This window comes from Rhagoletis pomonella, unplaced genomic scaffold (genome assembly GCF_013731165.1).
Source record: "Rhagoletis pomonella isolate Grant_MI unplaced genomic scaffold, Rhpom_1.0 Rhpom_scaffold_00004, whole genome shotgun sequence".
In the NCBI taxonomy this organism is placed as follows: Eukaryota; Metazoa; Arthropoda; class Insecta; order Diptera; family Tephritidae; genus Rhagoletis; species Rhagoletis pomonella.
The window spans coordinates 65,379,565-65,388,535 of NW_023458558.1; the positions used below are offsets into that span (position 1 = coordinate 65,379,565).

At 33.4% G+C, this 8,971-nt stretch overlaps 2 long non-coding RNA genes across 3 annotated transcripts in view; one reads left to right on the top strand and one right to left on the bottom strand.

Moving 5' to 3' along the window:
• LOC118737984 overlaps positions 1–413 on the bottom strand; it is a 1,321-nt gene extending 908 nt beyond the window's left edge. The window contains exon 1 of the long non-coding RNA XR_004992865.1: positions 37–413. This is a non-coding gene — a long non-coding RNA (uncharacterized LOC118737984). The remainder of the gene's footprint in view (positions 1–36) is intronic.
• Positions 1–3,837, top strand: part of LOC118737983 — a 4,230-nt gene extending 393 nt beyond the window's left edge. The window contains exons 1-3 of one of the 2 annotated variants that reach the window (XR_004992864.1): positions 1,455–2,006; positions 2,063–2,302; positions 2,455–3,837. This is a non-coding gene — a long non-coding RNA (uncharacterized LOC118737983). Of the gene's footprint in view, positions 1–1,454; positions 2,303–2,454 lie in introns of those variants that run through there. The other variant, XR_004992863.1, reaches the window with a different exon arrangement.
• Positions 3,838–8,971: the final 5,134 nt, after the last annotated feature.

Genomic DNA, 8,971 nt, shown 5'->3' on the forward strand with positions numbered 1-8,971 from the left:
ACTATACAAAAAACGAAGAAAATAAAATTCAATGACCTCTAAGGAAAAATCTTAATACACTAAATTGAAAAAAGTTCATTCAATTAAACCTCAACTGCAGAGATACATAATTTATCGTTTTGCTCTCAAAGTTTAAATGTTGCATTGGCTAGAGTGTTCTACGAGTATATTGCTTCGCTACGAAAAATGCAATACACATGCAGTTACACTTTTACATACATACCAGGGTAGTTACGAAAATTCGCATTCGCTACCGCGGATCTTCCGCATTAATTTTAACATTCGCACTCGAACCCATATTCGCGACAATAAATTCGGAGTTTTTGCGAATGCGAATCTTGTGCAAGTGCACTGATAAAACGTACTAGGGGTATTCAGGCGTTAATGCGAAATGCAAATCTTGCATCATGCATTGCATTTCTCTCTATGCCAATAATTAGCAAATGCAATGACTGATGCGAAATTTTCGGATGTATTGCTGTTGATAAAGTTTTGCAATTTTACCTTTCGCACCGTTGCAATTGTGGAAAGGATTAAACATTAATTACAAAAACTACATAAAATCGAAAAACGCTGATGACGTTACAAGTTCTTCAAACTTTGAAACAGCGAAAAGCTATAGAAAACCCTGAGATATCTAGTTCGGCTAGTATGCGTTGTTTAAAGAACTATATTTCCGTTATGAAGATGAAAGTCAGGAGGATAAATCCGACATTAGCAGCCCCGATGCCATTCCCAAAAAGAAACTATTATTGTACAGCAATACAAAAAAAAGTAAATTTAACTGAAAGTTTTCTCAACTGGTGGAGCTTCAATCGAAACGAATTTAAAATATTGTCAAGTTTCGCACGCAGATATTTTTCGCCTCCACCAGCAGTGTTTCGAGTGAGCGGTTACTTAGTTGTGCAGGTTTGATCCTTTAAAAAACAGGCTGGAAACTGAAAAGGCAACAACATTCGTTTTCTTTTAATATTATGCTACAATTTTCAAATTAAAGTACTAAATGAAATACCTTACATATCGCATTCGCATCCGCGGATGTCTAAAATTCCACATTCGCAACATCCCTAATATATACATACGTGTGCATTGATAAACCAGGGTATGTTCATTCATACAGTCATAAATACATACAGTGGTTATTAAAAATAAGTGATACGCATGCTCCAGTGATGTTCAAAGGACCGACCACCACCATATCCTTCTGAAAGCGCGCTATATTATCAAATTCGTCAACGATGAAACCCGCCTTTGAGGAAAGCTTTTTTCAAAATAACCTAGAATTACATCAGAACGCTGTGGACTCCAGGAGTGGGAGTATTTAGATTTAGATTATAGAATTCATTCGACCCAAAAAAACAAATATTTCTTAAGCGCAGAAAATAAAAATGTACATATCGTCGTTTAAAGTACAAAACAGCGTATCGTCATTCTGCAAAACCGCGTAACTGGGATTTGCTGTCAAAAATTGGATTTGCTCCTCTTAGCTTAATCTTTATCCATTCGTCCTGAAATATACTGGCCAAGTATGCTATTGATTTTTACAAAAGAACCCCATTTGGATTTATGAGTGTTTTTACTCTCTAGAAGATAATTTACATAATTCACATACGTGGTTTTGCATTATCTTGATACGCGGTTTTGCATTTGGTTGATACGCGGCACTGTGGGCTAAATTACATATTTTCATCTATTTTTTATGTATGTATAATTTAAATATGATTTGAAGTCCAGATAATACATATTAAAGTGAAATACTTAAAATAATGCAAAGTACACTTCTCCTTGACTCCCACTGTATGTACTTATTGTGACTTTTTTTTTTAATTTTATATCTCTTCAACTCGCGTAAATACAAACACCTACATACATATACATATACCCTGCAGGAAAACCGCGAACTAGTGAATCAAATTTCTAGTTCCGTACTAGAAGATCTTTATCGCCAAACACGAACCATTCCGATAATAACCAGATCCTCACCAGTTCAAAATCAACGAAATGTGGTACTTTTAAAAAAACCATTTTATTTCACTTTTTTCATTAGAAATCTCTATCTAAGGTTACGAATTTAGTACTGATTCGGAACTATAGAAAAAAAGGGGCGCAGAACGAACAAGATATTATATGTCGAACTTAGAACTGATTCAGAACTAACGAAACAGGGATGCATCGGGGGACTTGTTTACTTTAAATAGATATGTATTTGGTGGCTTTATCGTTCAAATACGCTTCCATTCTGACCAATCTAACCAATAACCAATAACAGAAAGCCCCTCTGCAATCTCAGCTACAGCCAAAGGTATGTAAACGTATATTTCTTACAATCATTCAAACAAATTTGATTTTAAATTGAAAACATATTACTTTGAAAATAATTCAAAATCGCACACGCGGAAGAACCGAAAAGAATGAAAAATCATACGACTTTTTTCTTTCGTCTGTCTATTTTAGAACTGGTTCGGAACTATCGAAAGGGATGCAGCGGGGGACAATTGACACTTCCGAGGACATCGCCATGTTAAATTCGCCGGTTGTTTGCATGAAAAAGAGGTTTATCGCCAGTACTGGGTATAAATGTACTAGATGCGCCCAAGTTCAGAACTAGAGATTTTCCCCACAGGGTATGTACGCGATAGTGCGGCGCTCACCAATGGCATGATCTGCGGCATGTATGCTTAATAAGCAAGGTACAAAAGAAGATACGTGATGCAGTGATTTCGAAACATTTTATCATATTAAAGGTTGTACCAATGCAAACATTTGTAAATAAGTAGCAGAATGTTCGGTATTTTTGAATGACTAGTTCAATTTTTGATGAACATTTTTTTAATTAAAGAAGCATTCAATTAATTTAAAATGTTAAGAAAATTTAATGCATATAAAGCAATCCTTTCCGAATATGTGCTCGCAAGTAAAAGCATGCGAATACCGCAGGGTATCCCGATAAGCTGTAAAAGGCTCGAAATCTTCGAACATCTGAAAACTTTGATGAAGATCTCAGAATTTGTACGAAATATTGTTTTAGTTTCGAGTTTTTCAAGTCTTATTTTTATTTCAACACAATGTTAACCTTCTAAACCCATTTAAGTTGTTTTATCAAAATGTCACAGTTTCGACCGGAACTGGGTCAAACGGACCGGAAGTCCGTTCTTTTAACCGGAATTCCAATCCAGAAAAGGGTTTCCGAGTACGTATTTTTGTCCGCAGAATCCAAATCTTTTATAAAAACATGTATGTCTCGTTTAAAAAGATTGACTTCCGACTCGATAATTCATATTTTTGCGTTTTCCAATAAAAAAAAAACATCCAGGAAGTGTTCTTCTCATTTAGAGGGTGAAAAAGGCACATCCGGGAAAAAATTTTTGAACAAAAGTTACTTATTTTCGCCCCCAAATTCCGAACATGTAATAAAAATATATATATCCTATATAAAAGGATAGACTTCCGGTCTTTTTAACCCACTTCCGGTGGAAGTCCCAGTTACCAGCCCTTGGTAATTGATATTTTTGCGTTTTCCAATAAAAAAAAACCCTGTATACCCGTAAAAAGAAACACCACTTAGCAGCTTGTTACTTCTTCTACGTTTCTCATTTATAAAATGTATAATATTTGCGTTACACTGTTTTAAAAATTAAATTATATTTTTCATTAAATTTTTAGAAAGCTATTGCTTGAAGAAAAGTCTTTCGTATGGAAACGGTCAATTATGGTAATTATCTTGAAGCCTCTTTTGTGTCTTTAGAAAGACTAATAAATAGAAGGTGTTAGCATTATTCTGTTTGCCATTTAGCAATAAATTATCTGAAAATTAAACGAAATTTAAAAAAAATATTTTGCTTAATTTATAAAATCTTAAAATTAAAAGACAATTACATTTAAAAAGGAAGAATTAAATAAAAGCAAATATTTTTTTCAAACAACAAAATCTAAAACTAAAAAAATACTAAAACATAAAAAAATTCCGCAGACCAAGCATTCGATCGCCGGATCTCTCGAATTATACGCCAGTGCTCTGCTTACTCGGCTACTGTGGAATCTTGGAACAGCGTGAACGAAATCGAAATTAATTGAAAACTAAAAAAAAAAAATTTTAATCATTCGTTAAAAAGTTATGTAAAGGTTTTTCTTTACATTACTTGAATGCTCATTAAATCTTGTTAATGAATTTAACTGACTCTGAGAGGAATTTTTCTCAAGTCGTTACTGAGGAACACCTTAAGTAATCATTAAACGACTCGGAGCGCAGTTGTATGACTTTCATAATTCTCTGTATAACCTTTAAATAAAATCGCATTTATTGTTAGCCCAGTTAACGACACGGTCATTAACTCAAATAGGAACCTACCTTTAGTGATGGAGAGCGCCCACTGACCCTTATGTATGTATGTACGTATATACATGCCTTCATACTTATGGATATGTACACATACATATGTACATTATGATGCTAAAACAAAACAGTTTCGCAATTAATTTTTGATCTGTGGGAATGAGAATAAATCAGTGCATGCCAAATCAGAATTATATGGCGGATGACTCACCAATTCGATGTTTCGAAGCTGGGACACGTTTTTGTTTGAGCTAAACTGTGAGAGCTTGCACTGGCGTGGTGACGAATGATTCGCGTTCCGTGATTTGCTTTCCATTATTATCCAAACACTTGGGGCAAACAAATGCTAGTCTACCATTCAAACTTTACCGCTCTACCTTGTTCTAATGGAACAATGGCGACATGTCCAGTTATTCCGAAAAAATAGGGGATCATTGCATTTGGAGAGATTCCTGCTGTAGTGAAGTACGACTACGATTGAATTTGGAAAAGCGGCGAAACACGATGGTTCCAGTTGGCTCTTCACCACCAAAATTCGAAGCGATTTGATCGGCATTCTACCGTCGATAATCATCTCACAAAAGACAATTTTTTTACCAAGATGAATGTTTCAAGTACCTGCAAACAACTCAAAAAGGCATCGTATGACAAAACGTGTAGAGTACGTTTATTCTCAAAAATATTAAAACATTAAGCTTTAATATACCAATGTCAGATTTGACCATATGAGTTTATGATACTATATTTCAACACTTCCAATTAATAAACTTTTAAAAAGTTTGGGAATCCCTGCCTCATTTTAGAGAACATATTTCAATTAACAACGACGTCACGAACCCATAAGCCACAAACGACTCAGCCTATCGTCTTACCTACATATCCACTTGTACTTACATACGACAATTGGTACTTTGCACACTGCACTACATAACAGCTGAGCGAAAAGAGGTGACAGAGTAAGTGGGGAGTATCACGAATAAACCAGAAGAGTAAGTGCATACTGAGAAGGTAAGAAATAAGAGTCTATATAAAAGCACAACACAGCCGGCTTTGATCAACAGTGAGCATTTGTATTGGGTAAGATAACAAATATTTTTCTTCCGTAACTCAGTGCTACAGATTTTATACAAGTGACAATAATAAAAATGCCGTGTCCCTGTGGAACTGGTAAGTTGCGTATCTACACAGGCAGTGAAATTAGTATTTTGAGCAATTCACAAAACAAATGTTGCTAATTAAATTAAATATAAAAAAACCGTTAGCATAATAAAAACTCAACCATTCTTTTACATTAACTTATTCACACTTTAATTCAACTGTTATCTTCAGGTTGCAAATGTGGCACTCAAGGCCAAGGCAACTGTGGTTGCGGTAACGGCGGATCCTGTCAGTGCGGCAGTGGTAAAGGTTGCTGCGGTAAATGAAGTGCTAACTAGTACTACTGGTAGCTGATATCCTATAAGTAATCATGAATTATTGAATCCATATCGATTTCATCAATTTGAAAAGATTTTAGTTAGTATGAATCGCACCACATTATTTAAAATAACCAACTGTAACGCATCGAATTTTAAATATTTAAATTAGAACCCTTTGTTAAATGCATATTATAGTTGCGTTCCCCAACTTTTATGGGTTAAAACCTGTGAAACTGTCAAAAGGCAAAAGAAGCCAGAGAACCGAGTACGGGAACGCTTTCTGGTAAATTCCTGTAAATTCTTGCAACTTCTTGCGAGTTAGGGAACGCAACTTATGCTACAATAAAAGCACATTTATTATATTCAATCAACTCGTAATCTTTGTAAATACATATATTGGTATCAGTTTGGGCATTTCTTGCCAAGGTTTTTAGAATTTTTCTTTGTTATATGTTGCTAGATTTAAATGAGTGATATGCTGGGTAAGTATGGCTGACTTCCAAAACGCACCAATAATACAATGTTTGGATACTGTGCTACTGCGGTTTTCAAACTGTTTATATATGCAGAGCTGCGAAACATTAGCTGGATTTTTTTGTAAGCGAGCCACAAAAGAACGCTCAACTCGGGTAAAATGTCCTTTTAGCTACTTAGGTAACCCTGCTGGTAGCGGGCAAGAAACATGTGATTAGTTCAACAGGATTTATGCACAAAAAAACAATAGAAATTAGTAATTATGCGAGGTATTTGCGTAATATATATTCTCATTTAAAATATAAATTAAATTATATAAACAAAAATTTCCCTCTCCACTTTTCCATTAACAATTCACAACAGAGCAGTTTTTTCACTTAACAACACTACTCTTCAGGTCGCGTATTTTTTAACCGACCTGGCTGAACTTGGATAAATAGCCGAGTTTGTTTTGTTGCTTTGCGTGTATTTCGTCATTTAAGCGAGTCTTCTTTTGTAGCTCGGTTGCAAAAGAATGGACCTATTGCAGCTATGTAGCATTGCAGCCATATAGCTTACCGTGTATTTCAGCGATTACTTTTACAAGGCAATGTCCTAGGCGGTGGTCACCATCGACCGGTTCCGAAAATTTATCGTAAAAGTATTATATAACTGTCGCTCGGTTTGTGGCAGCAGAACTCTCGTTCTCGACATGCATTTTCAAAAAGTTTTTTGAAGTGTTTTCGATAGTGGAAACGTATCTCAGGCGGAAGTTATTTCGATCCGTTTTGCTATCGGGAAATTAATGAAAACAGAGAAGAATCGTAAACAAGCATTAAAATTACTAGTTTATGATAATTACAGCTGCTCCATTCCAGTTTATTCTCATATTTAACATAATAAAAGATTACAGTAGTTCAATTTTCTCGTGTTTTAAAACAAAGTTTAAGTTTATATAAACGTATTTAGATGTAATTTAGGTAAATGTTATAGTAATTCAAATAATAAGTGTACATTAATTAAGAATTTTAATATGAAAATATGCAATTAAAACTTATTATTAACTGACTTCAAAAAGGAGGAAGTTTGTATGTACATATATTACCGGGTAACTTTGGACCTCGTGAACCATTTTCGATTCGTCTTTTTTTATAGGAAAGGGTGTACCTCAAGGATGGTCTCACACTAATCATCGTGTCATGAAGAAATTAACGATAATCCTAAATATTTTTATGAGCATTGAAGTCGCTGGTATTTTTTGCTTAAAAATTACTTGTTGTTGAACATCACTTTCCATCCTTTGTTTTTTTTCTTGTTATTCATAAATTTTGCCAACTCCGTCCTGATCCTACTGGATTTTTGCATTGTGCTATTTGATAGAGATAGTTATGTTTATAGTTTAATATATTTATCCTGCAAAGGAGTTTCAATACTTGCTTCGAATGGTTCCTTAAATTATTCAATTTGATTAATTGTTTAGTGTTTAGTATTTATGCTCAAATTACTTTTACTTACTTTTAATGTTTTGAAATATTCTTACAAAATTTTGATTAAAGCGATGCCTCCTTCTATATATTTTTTGAATATTTTGTCCGGGGTTATAGCGCTCTTACACGATGTGTATATGTAAATGCTACTTTTCTGGTGCGTTCTAATGTAAGGTACATACGAGTAGATACAAAAAAGTAGCGTTTATTTACATATGCAAATAGTTACATACCGTGTAATAAGCCTAATAAGCAAGGACCGTAACAGTTACAACTTTTATTAAAAAAATCACTCTTTAACAATTATTTTTTGACTTTTATTTAATTACTCTTTAAATAACCGTTATTTCTGGCTTTTATTTTATAAATCGAAAATAACAATTATTTTTGATTTTTATTTAAATAATCTGCAAATCACAGTTATTTTTGATTTTTAAATTATATGTCTTAAATAACATTTATCGAAGACTTTTATTTATAAAAGTCATAAATAATAATCAGTCACTGATCTTTATTTTTTCAATCATACTTATAAAAGTCATTTGAATAAGTCGTAGTAAACTTTTGTTTTCCAACACCTTCTTAACTGCGAAGAATGTTAATGACTTTTATACGATTGATTTAAAAAATAAAAGTCGGTCACTGATTTATATTAATGACTTTTAAAAGTAAAAGTCACTGACTGATTTTTATTGATGACTTTTATAAATAAAACTCTTCAATAACTGTTATCTAAGCCATATAATATAAAAATCAAAAATAATTTTTATTTTGGATTTCCAATATAAAAATCAAATATAATTGTTATTTTTTTAAATTTTGCATAAAAGTTGCAAATAAAAATTTATTTTCAAATTTGAGTCTCGGTGCAAAACGAAATCGCTTGGTATGTTTCACTTAGTTGTAGAACATTTCCTTCATAGCGAATTTTTCCATGACAGTTTTCATCAATAACTGTTATGTTCGGTCCCTGCTAATAAGCCTTTTAGTGAAGAATTATATAACAAATACATTCTCGATGCCTTCAACGGATAGAAAAGCAAAAATACAAACCTCCATTTGAAATACGAGACTATCAGGTGAAGCGGAGCTTGAGGGTAAGAGAAACTATCGTAAAACTCGTAACATCCGCTAACATATGTACGTTTCTTGGTCGGATGGGTACGCAATGCAATTGACGTTTTGGAAGTCAGCCTATATTTCACATTTAAAAATAAAAATATTTCTAAAATCTTCTGTTGTTTTTTTTTTTGGCCCCGAATTCTGAATTTGGTATCCCC